This window comes from Ambystoma mexicanum, chromosome 4q (assembly GCF_040938575.1).
Source record: "Ambystoma mexicanum isolate Mex_15411 chromosome 4q, UKY_AmexF1_1, whole genome shotgun sequence".
NCBI lineage: Eukaryota > Metazoa > Chordata > Amphibia > Caudata > Ambystomatidae > Ambystoma > Ambystoma mexicanum.
In genome coordinates this window covers 1,129,532,396-1,129,552,402 of record NC_090928.1, presented here as the reverse complement: position 1 = coordinate 1,129,552,402, position 20,007 = coordinate 1,129,532,396, and positions in this window count along the sequence as shown.

The window sequence follows — 20,007 nt, the reverse complement described above, 5'->3', positions numbered from 1 at the left end:
GTCCTCCCTTTACCTTTCCTGGTGGGGGCGTTTAGATATAATGAAAATGATGCTAACTCCTATAGTACTATATTATCTTCAGCTTCTCTCCGTTCCACTATCCCTTTCCTTTTTCAAATCCATTTATTCCATACTACTAAATTTTCTTTGGGGAGTAGGAAGTAAAAGAATTGCACTAACTAAACTTAAAGCACCCTATGAAATGGGAGGAGTGAGATTCCCTGACTTTAAGTTATACCACTCTGCATTTCTCATAAAACAGTCTCGCCATTGGTTCACAGATCTCAAATTTGTCGACACCCCGGCATGGTGTACATTAGAAAAACACACAGTTCATCCACACAACATTACTGATTATATATACATTTTTAAACATACCTCAAAAAACATTGTGGAACGTATTAAAGCATCCGTTTTAGCCCTACAAACTTATCTCTTCCCCGATACTAAAACTCCTAATAAGTATCTTTCCCCGTTACTATGGCATGACAAGAATATAGTAATAAATAAAAAGATCCTCAATCGCAAAGCATGGATCAAAAAAGGAATCAGATTCATCCAACACATTATAGATGGTCCTTTTATTCTCCCCTTCCAGCAATTCTCTACCATATTTACCATACCCTAGACAAATTTTCAGTTTTACAATAAATTAATCAACTCCTGTCTTGATGCACTCGGTCACTTTTCTTATGAGACTCTTACTCCAGACGCCCTCAGACTATTGCAGCTAACCATGACTGGCGAAGTTAGAGCCTCAAAAATATATAATTTGCTCACCTCAACATTCAATGTTTGCCCAATCTGTCTGAAATGGGAATTTGACTTAGGTTATATGTTTGAAGATCACATATGGCTCCGCCTGTTTTCTAAAATTAAACAATTATCGCTGTCCGCAAATATTACACAACACTATTACTTCTTCATTCATAGAGCATTCATTACTCTGGCTAAATTAGCTAGAGTTAACACGAATTACGATGATAAATGCGGGTCATGTGGCTTATCTCCTGTCACATATATGCATATGTTCTTTAAATGTTCATATATTGTCAAATTTTGGCATAATATCTGGAAGTGTATTAAGTGTATCTTCTATGTAGATGTTCCGTTCTCTTCTGTGAATATATTTTTAGGAAGCTTGGCTATTACAACATACATTCCACCTGACTCAGCCAGATTATACGATTTATTTTTTTGCATAGCCTTAAAATGCATCACAGCTAACAGGAAAGACTTCAGTTTGCTCTCTACTAAAGTATGGTGGAATGCTTTTTGTCACACTCATAAATTGGAAATGTGCATGGCTAACAATCAAAATACAATTCCTAAATACAATGCTAAATGGTACTATTTCACCTGTTATTCTCAACTGTTTCAACGCAACTGCTCATGGCTCATGAACATGTATCCTCACATATACTTCATTAACCTGATGACTAAACGTATATTCAAATGTTTGTTATATATTAATACTGAAATGAATAGATCAGTTTTATGAAAGAATTTATTATACCCATTCTTCCCCCCCTCAACCTGTTCCCACCTGTTTCCTGTATGTCTCCTGTATGTCTTCTAGTACGTCTCCCCATATTTATATTCTTATCTCCATATTAGTTACTCTTTACAGACTTGTTTTATAACTCTCCATGTTTAATTAGTATTATCTGCAACTTCTAGTCTACTCTTGTTTAAATTGGCACAATTAGTTAATCTGACCAATGAATGTCTTGTGTAGAAATCATAATCTAGTTTGTTAAAATCATTTACTCTGTTCATCCTTTATTGTTACCTGGTTCACTCAAAGTCTGTAACTTGCTAACTCATGTATACTTTTCAGTATCTTGAACAATAAAACCATTAAAAAAAAAGAACAGTATGTAAAAAAAGTGTCATCTTACCTCCTTTCACAATGCCAAAACAGGTAAAGTTTGTACTGGAATATCCTTTATATAAAGCTGTGCAGGGGAACAATGTTTAAGGTCTGATACAATGATGTGGCATACATTTTTCTCTAACGTATACAATGCCTAAGTGCATATTGCATCCAATCCAGTTCATCAAAAGGTGTTATGTCTCTATGTTTACCTACCTTGCAGGGATCAATAATGAATTCTACTATTTCTATAGGTCTCTTTATACATCTGGGAACTGACTAGGGCAAAATAATGTTTGGGGATAGAATATCCTTAACTATAATTAATGATGAATAGAAGGAATACCTAGTGACTGAGAAAACAAACAAGGAGATCAATGATGATGTTAAAAGTGTACCCAGAAATAAAGCCTGAGGACTAGATGGCCATGCAGGTAAGTTCCATACAATCTGAATAGCACTCGCCCAAATTTAAAAGTAATTAATTTAGCAAGCAGAATCCTGATGCATGCTTAGGCGGGCGTTGAAAAACACTAGGGAAATTGATTTGAAGAACAAAAAGAGTTTAATTTGCTCTCGTGCCGCTAACAACAACTATTTGTAACACAAAGGGACGGTTGTGGGAGTACCTATCTCATATCAAACTATCCGTACAAGACGAACACCCTGTCCCTGTTTGGGGGGTCAGGGGTGGCGGGGATCTTTCCCTGGTTTTCCCGTTTGAATATTGATGTGTTTTTTCCTACATGTATGAGGATACTATGTTGATGTGAAATAGGAGGATATTGAACCAGGCAGTCATCACTGTGCTCCCAAACCCAGCAGACACCGTATAGCATGTTCTAATGACAGGCTGATATTCCGCAAGAAAACTGATGTGCAAATGTTACCTACATTTCTTGCATCCAGTCGTAAGGGTGTTATTCTGGCCCTGGTACATGATTCTCAGTTGGGTGTCACGCCCAATAGAAAAACAAAGCACAACACAAGACTACACAGTCTATAGCAGGAACACCCCATGGGGCAGGCTGAACGGGTCTTGTTGTTAGACGCTGAAAAAGCACTTGATGGGGTTGAATGGCTGCACCATCTGAGGTTATCCTAAAGATTTGGGATAGGCCGCGATTTTAATTCTAAATTTGCATTACTATATAACAATGCATCCACTAGTGTTTCGTTATGGATTCACAACATGGACCTTCGATTTCCAGTATAGATCGGCTGCTTACCACTGGTGTATATGAGCCCTTGGACAGGACATTACACACCTGCATGACTGATTCCCGGCAGCATGAGATGGTGTGAGGGCATAATGCGAATATATGAGAGGCCAGATTGAAACCAACCCGGTTAGAGATCCTCCATGACATCCTGTACAAATGAATCCTACCCGATAATGGAAATTGCTGGGTGTGTGGTTAGCGAGGCTGCGATCTGGACCGCATCCGTATGGGCATGTACGGAACGGGATTGTATCTTGACTCTTGCTCTTTGATTCATTCATGTACATGTTTACGGTCACGCAAAGGTATCAATATCCTACAATCCCGCAAGTGAGAGTGCAATCAGTAGACATGCATCCAGGGGATGATAGCAGCACAGATGACTGCTAAATTGTGTATTCTGCTTAGATGGAAGAGGAGCATAGCTCCCGGCTATGACTGGAGGATGGCTGATATGGCAACTCTTGCTAGTTATGGAAAAAATCACACGGAGGAGCAATGAGCAGGAATGTACATATTATGAAGTAGGGAACCCTTCTCTCCAAAACATACCTACTTGGTGATACTGCGCTAGTCCTACCATGTTAAGAGCAAATTCCAATCTAATTCAATTCAGCTGTCCTGACTGATATGCTTCCAGCTTGCTGGTCATTTAAGTCAATCCTTGTTGAACTCCAACTTATCTCTCGATGACCTGATAGGTGCAGTGCGCATAACTGCAACACTGACGTGAATTCCCCTCACGCTATGGTAGTTATGTTTCTTTGCATCTACCTTTTGTGTTTCATTGTTAGACAACATTTGCAATAAGATTCTAATTCGTGGATATCCCGCCGAATGCTCAGAGACTGTACAATTTACATAATATATACGTTTAAGAGTTTGGGTTTCATTGATTTATCATGATCATTTACTTACTTGTTTTTGTCTCTTTTGTTGTCTCTTCACAGACATTTGGAAGTATTTCTAACTGCATACGTCAAGTGCAGCCACTCAGATAGCACAGTGAGCTGAGTGCTGGTTCTGGCATCTGTGTGCAGCCTGCTGATGCAAGGTCGAATCCCAGCAGGGCCAAATCAGCGTTTCATCTACTACCGAGTGGGATAATAAATTCAGTGCTTAGATGCCTGAGTTTGTAGTGTTCTTGAAAACTAGACATTATTATTATTGGATACTACAAATTAGAATAATAAAATAAATCACATGATGCAACATGAGCAGGGCAGCGCCTAATCCTGCCATGCTTGCGGGCTTTTGTGGAAGCAGCAATGACTGCTGAAGAATGGGAAGGCATTTTGGGTGAATCAAGAGTTTCCATGCAAGCTGAGACAGGAAAATCAAGATTCCATAAAGGGGCCCTGTGCGAGCAGGGTACGTGTATTTTGGGGGTGCGCGGGAACTTTCACACGTGATTGGCCCTGTGCGAGCGGGGTATGTGTATTTTTAGGGTGCACGTGAACTTTCACACGCGATTGGCCATGTGCGAGCAGGGTACGTGTATTTCGGGGTTTACGGGAACTTTCACACACGATTGGCCCTGTGCGAGCGGGGTACGTGTATTTCTGGGGTGTGCGTGAACTTTCACACGCGATTGGCCCTGTGCGAGCGGAGTACGTGTATTTCGGGGGTGCGCAGGAACTTTCACACGCGATTGGCCCTGTGCGAGCGGGGTACGTGTATTACGGGTGTGCCCCAACAAATTGACATTGTGTGTCCTCCCAGGTGTGCCCTCTCCCCCCTCCCCAGGGCCTGCAGGCAGACCCCAACACAGGGGTACACACTGCACCCCTGGCCATGCCCCACAGGCAGCCCATCCACCCTGGCGAAGCCCCCCAGCCAGCCTACATGTCACCACGCACAAGTGAGTACTGACTCATGTCCCCCAGCACCCCCATCCACCCAGCAGTGAGGGGCACCTGCCAGCAGGCCCCGACTCATGTCCCCCAGCACCCCCACCCACACAGCAGTGGGGGCACCTGTCAGCAGGCCCCGACTCATGTCCCCCAGCACCCCCACCCACCCAGCAGTGAGGGGCACCTGCCAGCAGGTCCCGACTCATGTCCCCCAGCGCCGCCATCCACCCAGCAGGTAGGGGCACCTGCCAGCAGGCCCGGACACATGTCCCCCAGCACCCCCATCCACCCAGCAGTGAGGGGCACCTGCCAGCAGGCCCCGACTCATGTCCCCAGCACCCCGACCCACCCGGCATTGAGGGTCAGGCCCCCACTCATGTCCCCCAGCACCCTCATCCACCCATTAGTGAGGGGCACCTGCCAGCAGGCCCCGACTCATGTCCTCCTGCAACACGACAGGAAGCTGCACAATCATGGCCCTCATGTGCACCAAAATACCACAGCACGCCCCCCCCAGTCTTGACATGCAATGATTTCACCAATCCACCCCACACCGACATGCCTATGTCAGGACACAAATCAAAAGTCAACCATGTACATCAACACATGTCCGTCACACACACACACTGTTTGCCATAGATTGTGTGAACCCACATTTTGACATGCATGAACCCAATGAGCGAATCCCACACATGGAATTAAAATATAAAAATGTATTATGAACAAAAACAATGTAATGAAATGAAAGCCAAAAAAATAATACAAACATGAAAACAAATGCATGTCCAAAAAAATCAAAAAGGAAATGTAGATCCAATCCAAAGAATTCCTGAAGAAAAATGGTCCAAACTCACTGTCCACCAAAACAAATCCAAAGGAAACGTAATAATCAAATTCCATTGCTCCATGGTGAAATCCAAAGAAAATGTACACATGAATCCAATGTCCAACTATGTATAAGCAATTTTGAAAGGGTCCATGAGCCCAAAAAAAGAACTGAAACCTATCAAAGAAACTACCTAAGAAATAGCTATATACAAAAGTGTGGGGCATAGTCCAATAACCCCAAAATAAATGAAAATGAAAATGAAACCTAACACTACAAACTATATACAATGGGGGCAGGCTAGTCCGACAGCTCACTTCCCGATTTCCCGGGCCAGGGCATCATCGAACTCCTGGTCTATGTCCTGGAGGCGGGCCTCTTCCATGTCCCCGAGGTTTTGCAGGGACGATGCCATGTTGAACTCCAACTCCCTGCGAATTGCCTCGAGGCACTCGGCCCGCCTCAGTGCCCTCCGCATGGAGTTCTCCGCCCTGACCATTGTGAGCCGTGCCTCTTCTGCCCGCCCCGCTCCGCATCTATGGCCTGGCCCAACCGCTGCCACATGGAAGACACTTGCAATCCAGGGTTGTCCTGCCCTCCGGCCGATGCCTGCCCCTCTGATAATGTTGGCCCGAGACATCATCGCTCCCACCTTGAGCCTGCTGCTGCCGTGCATGTGCCCTGCCCGTTGTTGCCTGCATGTCAGCCCCCTGCTGGGGTCCAGTTGTTGGGATGTCCACCCCTGCTGGACCTCAGACTCCCAACTGTGGCAGGGATGTGTCCTCCACCAGCCTGGCTGCTGGGTCAGGGACAGCTCCACAGGGTGCCCGGGTGACACTTGGGCAGGAAGATGGCATGGAGGACGACTGGCGCATAGGGAGTTCAGTTGAGGAGAGGGTCGGCAGAAGCTCCAGCACACAGAGGAACCCAGCACTGGTGACCCCGCCCAGTAGATTGACACGGTCTTCGAGACATTCAAAATGACGTGCGCTGTCCTCGCCCCATCACTGCACGTCATCCCGAATGTCACAAACACACAACGCCACCCCACCCAGGACAGGCTCAATCCGGTCCCAGATTGCCACGTCCGCAGGGAGAGGAAGGCCAGTTGTTGTGTGGCTATCCCCTCCCTGAAAACGGGTCTGGAGGAAGGCATCCCTGCTGGTGCCGGATGATGCAGTCACAGGATCGGGAACAGGATTACACACAGGCACCTCCATGGCGGCCTGTGCTGCCTCCTGTACTGCCCCTGGACTGCACCACTGGCACCAGTGGAATCCCACCTCCAGGCCCCGTGTGTGTGACTTCCACAGCCTCCCCCTCAACCAAACCCCCCACCAACCTGGATGACTCCGTGCCATCTTCCTCTGTAGGACCCTATGGGGTCTCAGCTGCCCCTTCTGCTGCCGAGGAGTCCACTTCCGACATCCGCCTCTAGGACCTACCCCGGGCAGCTGCGGTCACGGTGGCGGCACCAGACTCCTCACTCCCCGACGAGATGGAAACCTGGGAGGGGAGGTGGGCCTTGCCTCTATGGCTGCCAGTGGGATCCCTGCCTGTGTGCTCCACAGCACTGTCTCCACCCTCTTCATCAGTTGACGCTGCAGACAGGGAGAGACAGAACACAGGCATCAGGGCACTGTACAATGGTCTGATACACACATGACAGTTGCAGATGAGTGGCAGTCTCAACCTTCACACATGGCCTCACACTCCCCAACACACATATCATCTCTATCAACACTCACGCGCAAGTGAACTGGAATGTTGCAGCAGCCAGCACCATCCATAAACATACAACACCATGACCATCCGAAGGTTAGCCTCACATCACATGCAACACGGGGATTGGCAAAAACATGCACACACGCCACCAGACGTGCATGCATCTGTACATCTACACCACCTGTTGCAGTGCAATCCCGGCATCCATTTCACATCTGCCAATCAGCCTCCTACATGTCAGTGTCACATGCATCCATGGTGTAACACAGTGGCACACATGTCAAATACCCTCACACACACACACATGTACACCATGCACATACATGAAGGTGGAATCCGCATCCATGTGTCACACCCCAACCATGCCATGGTACATGCACAGATATGTAAACATATGTGCAACCCAACATGCATTTGGCCCTAATGCTTTCGTACACATACACCGTTGATGTGCCTCACACATGACTGGAGTCTCATGCAGCGGGCTCATGTCCCTGTACATGCACATACATACATGGTCCTTCAAAGAAATATGTGCACACTGCACACACCTGCCACACCTCAACATGCACAGCATCCAATCAGTACGCATGCACATTTACCGCTCGACTCCGGACGGGTCTGCCTCCCAAGGACCTGGAGGTGGAGCGCTGGGCCTATACGTTCCAGGACCCTCATCTGCATGTTGGTAAGGCGGACCCGGTGCCCCTTTCCATGCTTTGCCTTCAGGAGACGCCAGGCCTTGCTGAGGGTCCTGGACCTGAAGTCCTCCCAGCGCTTCCGGACGTGTTGCAAGTCGCGGGCTGCCACCTCCTCCATGTTGATGGCAGCCACTATGTCTGTCCAGATCCTCTTCCGTCCTTCATTGTCGGCGCGTGAACTTCCAAAGAGGGCATCATAATGCTCCAGGTCTTGCTCCACCAGGATCCCAACTTCTGCAGCAGTGAAGCTGATAGCCCTCTGCCTCTCTGACTGGGGGTTGCCAGTGGTGCCAGATGTTGTTGTGTCCGACATGGCCACCCCCGAGGCAGGTGTGGGTGGGCAACTGGGTCCTGGGGCTGGGCTGTGGAGCAAGATGGTACACCAGTCAGGAGTCTACTGTTCCAGCAGGGATGGTCATAGCAACTGGACCCCTGCAGATGGCTGATGAGCAGGCACCAAATAGCAGGGCACGTTGCCAGGAAGCAGACAGGCAGCAGCAGCAGATGGCAGGTGGGAGCGTGCTCAGGGCTCTGGGGGGCAGTAATTCGGCCTTCTGGGCAGGAGCGTGGTCGTCCATGTGTTGTTGCGTGGCCAGCCTGATACAGAGTGATTTGGCACGTGAAAAAATTGCACATCAGCGTGAAATCCGAGGAAAGGCCCTTAGCGCGTAAGCGCGTCTGTGACGTTACGTGCGCGGTCGTTTCCCACAACACGGGTGCATTGTGAATAAGCACGTGAGAATAATGCACGTCAGCGTGCTATTGGAGGAAAGGCCTTAGCGCGTACGCACGTCTGTGACGTTGCACGTGTGGGCAGGCTTAAAAGATACATGTAGGACGCCATTTCCTTGTACGTGCTCTTTGTGGAGAGCGAACGGGTGATTCTTGTACTTCTTGTCGGTTCACACGCGATTACTTCACAACGTTTCCAGTTCGTACTCCCTGTTTCCTCAGACTGCGTTCTTTTCTTCTTTTGGCGGGGGAGTTGCGCGTCTTTTTCACGTTCTTTTTCAAGCAGTCAGTGAGTTGCGCACGCATTTTCCCCGTGTGTCTCGTACCCCTTCAGAGGTCATTGTAGGCTGCGTGTAACACGTGTACGCTTATTTTTGTGTTTCTGGGTGCCACAGCGTAGTGCGGGTTCTTTTTTCCACGCACATGGTCTACCAGGGATTTCGTGCACGTGTACTTTTGTTTTTGGGGTGCCTGTGCGTTGCGTGACCCGTCATCTTCCCCCAGGGATCACAGAAAGCCTTGCTAGAGCACTAGGGTACGATTTCCATCTAGTACCCTACCCCTTTGACCCCAATTGCCCAGGACAATTGTTTACTGCAACTCCCATACGCACAACAACATCAGTGCCATGGTTGGGAGGCGACCAAGCAGTAAGGGGGGCAAAGGTGGCTGACCTCGAAGAGGTGGGCGTGGTGGGCGCAGTAGGGGACGTGGCCAGGATTTGCAGGGTGCCCCTAGAGCCCAGTGTGTGGAGGACCAATCGAGGCCACCTATACCGCCCCCATGGTTGTGGGAAATGTAGCTGACACCATCGTAGCTCAGCCCTTGTTGGACCGGCCCATTTTGTCAACTGAACTGGCACAGGATGTCTCCCAGGCTACCTTCCAGGTCACCAAGTCTAAGCCATGTGTGGCGGTGAAAGTTGCTGTCACCAGGCCACGTGGATCTGGGGCAGCAATGTCATCTGCTGCCCCAAGTAGCCAGGGTGAGGAGGCTGCAGGGGCAGCTGCAGCTCAATCCACCCCAGCTCCGAGTCTCCCAGCCAGGACAGTGTTGGTCCAGGTCCATCACACCGATGTTGGCCCTGTCAACATAACCCTGCAGCCATTGCCTGCACCAAGCCCTTTGGTCATTGTGCATTCGCAAACTTCAAGTACCCAGTCCACCTGCACTTCTGCCCCTACTAACCAGAGCGGCGTAAGCCATTCAGGATCCGCACTACCTTCCAAGAAGAAGAAAAAGGGTGCTCTTGCACTACAGGCTGAGACACAAGGCACGGCTACACACTCCGGCACGTCAAGGAAGCCTAGCTTCAATGACGCCGAACTTGATGCACTTGTGGCCTATATGTTGGCTCATAGCCGCAAAATGGTGGTGACTGCAGGCTGCAAGACTATGTCTGCTCAACGTAGGGCCCACTGGCAGACCATCGCAGACCACATTAGTGCCCTTGGATTTGTGAGACGCACAGCTGATGATTGCTACATGCGGTGGAATGCCCTGAAACGCAGAGCAAAGAACAAGCTGGCTTCCAATCATGCCTCTACTCTGGTGACTGGCGGTGGGTCTCCGCCAGAGGATGACCAACTCACTGAACATGAGTCTGTTGCTGGAACCTTCGTCACAGAGGAACAGATCCAAGGCGTGGGAGACCTACCAGATTATGAAGCATTGTCCGGGGAGTGCCCATGCATGTGTGTGTTATCCATGTGTATGTTGCTTGGGTGATATGTTCTGATTGAGTGCCAGGTGAGGGTGTGTACTCCTGAGTGGTATGGGTCACCCATGTGCATCCTCCAAACCATTCACTGGCCTTGGATTTGGGTATGACAGTATCCCTTCTGACCACAGTAGCCAATTAGCACCACATTACTGCAGTTGCCCTTGAACTGTCATCTTGCAACAACATTGTTCAAAATGTTCAGTGTTCATTCTGCCTGATTGTTTCAATCCTCCCATTTTTGCAACACATTTTTCTGCCCTAATGTACTGTATAATTGTTAACTGGATGTGTTGCAGTGTGTGGCACATGCGTATTTTGTCACACTATTTTGAATGTTTCATCTCATCATGTCCATCTCACATGGATGGGTGACAGTACTCATTCACTAACATATGGCTGTACTTGTCAAAAGTACCATGGCTATGCTACATGCCATCTGTGTGCTGGCATGTGTCATGTATGTGTATTGGACATGCCACTCACAGGCTAATGTGTGATGCCAGTGCTATCCAGCATGCAGTAAATGTGTTGCTTTTCCATCTTGGAGTCCTCAGTGTCTGCTTTTTGCCTCCCCTTCCAACTCATTGTCAGTGCATGCATGGTAGGGTTATAGTCATGTGGGACATGTGTTATTCATGTACTGGATCTCTGGCTTGTCAGGCCTGTGTGCTAATGTGTGTGCTATGGTGCTCATGCCTGTTTCCATTTGTTGTCTTTCATGTTTATGCAGGTGATGACGCACTTGATGCTGTTGAGGTAGAGGAGATGGTGCAGACCCAGGAGGAATCTTAGCTACAACCGGGCACCAGTGGAGGACGTGGGGTGGTGGTGGGTGAAAATCCAATCCTCCTGCAGACCATACTGTCCACGGGTGTCTCTGGGTACACCTCCGCAGACCTCTATGATTCATGTGCTGAATCGGACAGTGAGACATATGTGCCGTCGCAGGTGAGTGTTTCTGGGAGGGATGCTGTTCTGTCCAATGCACCTGCACCGGGGGTAGACCCCTCTATGTTAGTCAGTGTTGGTAACTCTGCCTTTGGCGATTACGGATGCAGGGTCACACTCCACAACATCTGATCCTGTTCCTGGGCCAGCAGATCAGAGGGGGAATGCAGTCCTGCAGCCTCAGGCAGTGCCAGCACAGCAAGGTGCAGATTGCCTTGCCCCAAACAGGTGTGGTGCCCGCTGACGCGGTGGCCGTGCGCCACTAGGCAATACTGTATGGGAAAACTCCATGTACGGTATAGCAGCACAACAGGGAGCATCGGGTGAAATGATGGCTCAGGCAATGGATAGGGTGGCCACTTCCATTCTCCCCCCTGAAAGGCAGATGGAGCTCCAACAGCAGGCAACAGACTCCATTTGCCAATCACACAGGGAGGACATGTTGGCGTCCAACAGGGACCGACGGGCAGCACTGGAGACTCTGCGCGAAGCCATATCTGTAGAGTCACAGGGCCACAGGGAAGCCCTGAGGTTAGAACAGCATTCCCTCGGGGAGACTCTGGGTGACCTTGAGGCTTCCCGAAATTTTAGGTCAGAACAGCAGCTGGAGCAGCTCACATGTTCACTCTCAGCAGAGCTCCAGGCAACCCGTGCGGAGATCCGGGCATCACGCGAGGCCATGCAGATAGAAATAGGGGCTACCCGTGAGGTGCTGCATGGGGATCTCCGCACCATCATCCTCCAGAACGAAACCTTCCACGCCCGCATGCTTGCTGCCATGGAAGACCATACCAGGGCTTTGCGTGGGCTGCCTCCCATAGCACGGCCACCTCCTGTTGTAGCAGCAGAGGGTGAAGAGAGCGACAGCAGTTCTCCCACATTAGCGTAGCCGTGCAGGCCATGAGCCCATGGAGGTATTTTTTTTTCTCAACATCCACGCAGGTGGGTGTTGGGGTGCACCCTGTCCTGGAACTTCCTGGGTACCCCCCCACTCCCCCAGTCCACACATGGCAATTTTTCTTTTTTTATTTACAGTGTGTTGCCTTGTGTGGCTCCAGTGGGCATCACTGTGTATTCCAGCTGGGCACATGCAGGCTTGTCCTGTCTTTGGGTTAGATGCTTGGGTTCCTGACACACACACCCCTCCTGCTTCCCCTTTCCATGGGCTTGCAAAGGGTGTGACCAAGTGACAGTAACTTACACAGTGACATTGGGCTCCCATGAGCTGTGTGGGCAGTCTGTAGTCAAAACTATGTGTACATCCCTAGTGGCGATTATTGTTAGATTGAACACTGCATGGTGTATTGATATGTGCTTGTGCATCCATGTCTTTCTCCTTATTCACATGTACCTTCTTCATGTCTTAACAAGGCCGTCTCCTTTCCAGATGCAGTTCATGTTGTATGCAGTACACTGACACATTTGCCTAACAGCAACACTGTGCAGTTGGAAGGGGTCGATGTGCTGGCTTAGTCAGGTTGTGAGACTTGCACTACTTTGATTGTGTGCTGTTTCATATTGATTACTGGGAGCATATTGTCTGTGGCCTGTTTCCATTTGGGACAGTGCACTTTGTGACACTTGTGTCATGTGTTGTGCATTCATTTTGTTGCTTTCACATTGCATGACATGCCATGGTGTGTTGGGTAGCTGAGATGGGGAGGGGTTGGGTGACATGGCACTATTTTCATGTTGTATTTTTCAAGGGGGTAGTCATTCATGCAGCATGAATGTGTGTCTTTTTATCACACAGCATTGGTTGTCTTAAAGTAGGTACGGATGCACAAAATGTAACACTTCCAGGTGACCAATCTCAGGCTGGTATGGTTGTGACAGTTGACTATCCCTTATGTCATCATCATTGATTGTCAGCTGGTATGTGCCAGGGCTGTGTGTTCTCCACAGGGGTAGGATTTTAGGTGAAGTAATTAGCCACCAGCTGTGTACAGGCTGCCTCACCACGTGCCCTTTCACTTCCCATGCGCAGCAGGCGTGCATGTGGTTGGGGATGTGGGGGCACCACCATGTCCACCGGCAGGCCCCGGCAGGTTGCAACATTGTGCAGGACACATGCTGCCACTATGATCCTGGACACTACTGGGGGCGCGTATAGCAGCTGCCCACCAGAGCGGTCAAGGGAGCGAAAGCGTGACTTGACCACTCCGAATGTGCGCTCCACTATGCCCCTGTTTGCAATATGGGCTGTGTTGTATCTTACCTCAGGTGGTGTGGTGGGGTTCCAAATTGGCGTCATCATGTGGGTGCTCAGAGGGTAGACACTGTCCCCTGGGGAGGTGATGATGAGTATCATTAGGGGGGTTGTCACACTACTCAGTATCTGGCATGCATGCATGTGCAGAGGCATTTATACTCACCAAGCAGCCATGTATCGCCATGCCGCCCAGCTTCTAGGTCCTGGTTTAGGGGTGACATTCTGAAAATGAAACTATCATGGGTGGACGTGGATAGTTGGCATATACTGAGGTGATGATTCCCTTGGCATCACATACTACCTGCACGTTGATGGAATGCCAGTGCTTGCGGTTTCTATAGATGTGCTCAGTTGCCCTTGGAGGACGTAGAGCCACATGGGTGCAATTAATGGCACCTAGCACTTTGGGGAAGTGTGCCACCCCGTAAAAGTCCTGGACGACAGCCTGCCTTTCTGCAGGTGTTCTGGGCATGTATATGTGCCTGCGGACTGAGGAGCGTGCAGTCATGATGGGCAACACCTGGTGTAGGCAGCGTGACTGCGTGGCCTGTGATGCCCCCCCTCCCCCACTATGGCACTTGTATGCTGAAATGAACCAGTGGCCAAGAAGTGCAGTACATTGAGCACCTTTTCCAAGGGGCTCAGTGCTTGGGAGCACAGTGTGCGTGATGTGAGGTCATCCTCCCACTCACTCACCAGGTCGAGTATTATGTGTGGTGGAAACCTGTACCTCGCATACACCTGGTCATCAGCCATCCCAAAAAGGCTGGTCCTGGGTGTTAAAATCCGGGGCCTGGCTATCCTCCTCCTCCTGCAGTGTCCCACGACCACTGCTGCGAGGAACGGTATATTCATCGTAGAGTCTGAGCTTGTTAGTTGTTTGCGTGCACTTTTATGCTGCGCGGGGCCGCGTACGCCTGCTTCCTGCTGGCATACGTGTTTCCGGATTAGCGCGTCTTTTTTGGCGCACACGTTTCCCCTGTCCGAGTCCATGAATACGTGTTGTAGGCGCGCGTGTGGGCGTTGCGAGCATTTACCTCCTGTACTTCCCCCGTTATGCCCACATTTACATGCGTTGTTCCCCATTCCGCGTGTTACGCCCTGTGTTCCGCCCACTTTTGTTGTGTGCGCTGCGCTATGTGCGCTTTCGCTGTGCGCGTAGCGCACGCTGTTTGATGACCTGTGCGCCTGCGTGCTCCACCCACGATTTTAGTGCACATCCCAGGATTTACACGCGCACTGACTTCCATGAATCGATGTGTGTGGCTTTGGCACGCTTGCGCTGCGATTTTTCACACTTGCGCTGCGATTTTCACACTTGCGCTGCCATTTTCGGCGCACATTAATTCCATGAATTCGCCAGTAAGTCTCTTCAATCTCCCACTCTCCAGTAGGAAGGTACAAGAAAGAATGTTGCCTTAGACCCTGACAGTGGAACATGTCTACACATAAAACCCAAGAGAAAAGGTCCTTCAATTGTGTCCGAAAGGTTGGAAAAGCATGTTAGAGACTTTCCTGTATTGAAATGAAGAAGAGATCATTTAACATGAAATAGCCTTCCTCTTTGCCACTCCCACTCACATAGAGCACCCTCGTCAGAGCACACCACAAGAGTATTACAATGAGACCCTCCAAGTGTCCCAAAAATAAATGAAATCGAGAAGTGTGAAAGTGCAGTAATCCAAACACTTGCCAAGGGTCATCCCATCCAAGGAGACCAAGAGAAAACGCTGTGGAGCTGGGCACTTCACCTCCCTGCAATCTTTTGCAAAAGAGGCCAGTAAAGGCTGCCACTTGTGGCGAGTCCTTTATTAATGTTAGCTGCTCATTTGTCCATGGCTGATAGGAAATATCTGGCTCATTATGAATTTGGTGGTATATCAGCGGTAAATCTGCTGAGATACCACCAAACTGTATTACCGTTACTGCCACTTGGTCCGGCGGTATTATGACCAGATTACGAGTGGTGATTTGGCGGTGTTAGTCCACCTTGATCGAGTCCTGATGACCCCATGAGGGAATTTGGCAGTATTACTGCCAGTGGTAATACCACTGAGAGTAATACCGCTTGACGAATATTGGCAGTAAGGTGGTGGGATCAATTGCACCATTTTGATGGAGGTTTTTCCACCCCCTCACCGCCCCAACTCATATTGGGTGGTGCAGTAACATGGCGGTAACGGTATTGCCGCCCCATTTTTAACACACCGCCCAACTCAAAATGAGGCCTATATCTTGTGCTACAATAAACACATGTGTTGGTTTCACTCGCCTGTCGCACATTTGGCTCGCAACAGCAAGGTACACACAATAAATGTGGGATCTGGTTTACTGGGTGTGATCCAGTGATCAGGACGTTATGGGCAAACAGAGAGAGTTGCTCTGTTTGCCCAAAATGTATTGCGACAATGGCTGCGTTTGCCCTACTTGTCTTGTGAAAGGGCCCATCAAGATGGAGGGGGCATACCTGCCTCAAACCACACCCCAGTCTCACACTTTTAGATGTTCTTCTCGGTTCACCCTAATTCTAGAATTATGGCATGCATAGTTAGCAAATATCCAAAACAGGATGGTCACCCCAAAACCCATGGCCTTAAGTGATTCCCTGATGAAGCCCCAATCCTCCTTTCAAACAACACTTTCTCAGCATCTAAAGACAATCTGATAGGTGGACCTGCGGGGGAATCTTCTGCAGTGGTGTCGCTAGGGTAGGGTCAGGGAGGGGCAGTGGCCTCCCCTCAAAAATGCTGTGCCCTCTTTAGTTCCCCCGCCAAGGGACAGGTGAAGACCTGCCCTGGGAGTGTTGCCAAGTCCGTTTAAAGTGGGCTTGTTGACTTTGCAGCCAAGCCCATTTCATCTCGCAGGCGAACAGAGCTCTTTGACTGGCCCGCATGGCAGCCCTGTTCTTTATCGTGACCTTAATGGCCTGCAATTACTCATTTGTCTCACATATTATAGGATGGGTTCTGTATTCCATCTGAGAGGCTCGTAACAGCTGGCTTACCTAGTACTTGGGTGTACACTTACAAGATATTTAAAGTTACACAAGAAAGCTTACTTTTCCAAAGTTAGCAATTAAGTCTACTACTTTAACTTCGAAAGATTGGATAGCTTCATAGGGATAGTTGGATGTTCTTAAAAAGTTGCACAACAAGCTGGAGGTTTGTTAAAAATGTAATCATTGTCGTAGTGAATGTAAACAAGCTGGGGTTTGTTACAACTGTAATCATTCTCGTAGTGAATGTACTACAAAACATTTTCTTAGTGATTCTTAAAGTGAGAAAAGTACAGTTGTGTAAAAGGTTGTTTTCAGCCTTGCATTATTTTGCATTCAGCGAAAAATACAAAAATATTCTTTTGGCTTAACATGTTTCACAAAGTATTTACATATTGTAAGGTGACTTTCATTTGAGGTATGTGTATTTTGCAAGTAAACTGTCAGAACTCTAAAGTTTCCAGTGGCCAGGCATAAGAAGGCCATCCAGCCCTTTTCTCGCCCCTGTATTCTGGGACTTGTATTTTTTCCCATCCCATTCAAAATGTAGGAAAACTGCATGTCTCACAGTTACAAGCATAAACAGGACTGGGTTGCCTTCTCAAGTATGGCCATGGGAAACTTGAGCACTCTGCACTATCCGGCAGTATTATTGTAGGCTTTGAAATCCGAAATGTGAGCAAGTTGAGCTTAAAAGGGATGTGTTCAAATGCCTAAACTGCAGAATGGGCCAAGATCCCAGTTTTGCTTTTTTAACCACATGTATGTATGTATATATTTGTTACGCACCGAAAGCCGGCAGGCATCAGGGTGCAGATGGAAAAACAAACAGAACAAAGAAACTGCATGGTTTAATCAAGAAGAAAAGAGAGCCTTAACATGTGATTAGTGTGCCTGTCCGTGTGGTGTTTAAGGAGTGTGGGGAGCTGTATTGGTGTATCTATGGTAGGTTAGTGTGGTATTTAGGGAATTTCTTAGGGTGGTGTGCATTCTATTGTGTAATCCGTATTGATTCAGTGAGGAGTTGTATGTGAACATGGGTTGATAGTTAGAGGGGTGTGGAATGATTTTCAGGTAGTTATTGTCACCATACTTTGCTCAACAGACCACCTGAAAAGAACTGGGAGCAACCTTTTTCACTATGGAAAAATCACAGTTAGTAATTTTTTACTTATATCAACGAAAAACATTATTATGGGGCTCAGGCTCTGGTGTTGTAGGGGAAAGGATGACAGGTTTGGGGCTTATGTTCTGACCTCTGGCAGTTGAGGAGGCAGTATTCCAGGTATGGTGCTTGCATTCTGGTGGTGGGGCATCAGATTGGCAGATTTGTGGCCTGTGCTATGCTGGTGGGGAGGCAGGATACCAGGTACGGGCCTGGACTATGGTGGTGGGGAGGCAGGAGGCCAGGTATGCCACTTGCATTCTGGCCCCTGGCTCTATAGGAGGCAGGATGCCAGGTATGAGGCTTGGGCTCTAGTTTTGGAGAGGTAGGATGCCTGGTATGGCGCTTGGGTTCTAGGTATTGGAAGGAAGGATGCCAGGTATGGGACTTGGGCTCTGGTGGTAGGGAGGCACAATGCCAGGTATGGGGCCTGGGCCCTGGTGGTGGGTAGGTAGGATGCTTAGTATGTTGCTTCGGTTCTAGGGGTTAGAGGGAAGGATGCCAGGTGTAGGACTTGCATTTTGGCCTCTGGCTGTTGAGGAGGCAGGATGCCAGGTATGAGGCTTGGTCTCTAGTGTTGGAGAGGTAGGATGCCTGGTATGGCGCTTGGGTTCTAGGTATTGGAAGGAAGGATGCCAGGTATGGGACTTGGGCTCTGGTGGTGGGGAGGCACAATGCCAGGTATGGGGCCTGGGCCCTGGTGGTGGGGAGGTAGGATGCCTGGTATGGTGCTTGGGTTCTAGGTGTTAGAGGGAAGGATGCCAGGTGTGTGACTTGCGTTCTGGCCTCTGGCTGTTGAGGAGGCAGGATGCCAGGTATGAGGCTTGGGCTCTAGTGATGGAGAGGTAGGATTCCTGGTATGGCGCTTGGGTTCTAGGTATTGGAAGGAAGGAAGCCAGGTATGGGACTTGCGTTCTGGCTTCTGGCTGTTGAGGAGACAGGATGCTAGGTATGAGGCCTGGGCTATGGCGGTGGGGAGGCACAATGCCAGGTATGGGGCCTATGCATGCCTGATAGAATCCAGTCCCCACTGGGGGGTTGGCTGTCCTGACAGGACAGCCACCCGCCCCTTTCTGTAAACTGCAGGGGTAGTTTGCAGAGTTTATATGTGGGTTCCTGTGTATCTGGAGTGGATCCCGGCTGCTGAAGACAAGCTAACTCCTGCAACTGAAGAAATTATGCAGAAGAAGTGGAGAAGATGACTGGATCAACTTCCAGATGATCGGAGAAGCCATGTGTGTAACCACTGGTGTCTGACCCCTTCTTCAAAGCATCGGGGAGCGCCAAAGAGGATGACTTCCGCCTTTAGCTAGTGAGAATGATCAGCCATGAAGCGATCTGCAAAACGTGCCATCCCCCAACGTGCTGTGACTTTCCTGGGCTGCAGAATGCCAATGCTAGGGGACCTCCAACCTCTTTACAGTGCATCATCTTCCCGCAATCAAATCTCGCTGAAACATTGGTGACACCCTCGTGGATTTCCAGAAGCAGGAATCCACTTTGCAGAGTCTCTTCACCAGAGTGCAGGACTGTGCTAGCAAGTAGAATTCGACCAGCAGTGATCGTTTGTCCTTGCTGTCCTGAAAAAGGTGCAAGTGTTCACAGAGCCACGGGAAGCAAAGAAGATTCCTTAGCTGTGAGCCTTTCCTCCCAAATGCTGCAGAGAAAACCCTTCCAGTGTCCCTTCTTCAGTCTCCAGACCAAGAATTTGGTGAATGGGTTCTGCAGGTGCTGTGCCGTGAATGTGTCTGCCAGCTTCATCTTCTTTTACCCCTGAGATACTGTGTGACCCTTTGTAATACTTACTTTGGGTCGTTGTTTCACTCCTGTGCTGCTGGGGTTTAAGTTGTAAACGTTGGGAGCTCGGACAACCGCGTTTGCCCAGTCCTAAGGCATTTGAGCCGAAAGGGATTGTCTGTTGACATCCCTGGTCCTTTTCCTCCACAAGGCTTATTACTTGTTTACTGCTGAAGATTTCCACAGGAACTCTGAACTTCTCCCAGCTTGTGCTGCCTTTTCAACCTTCAA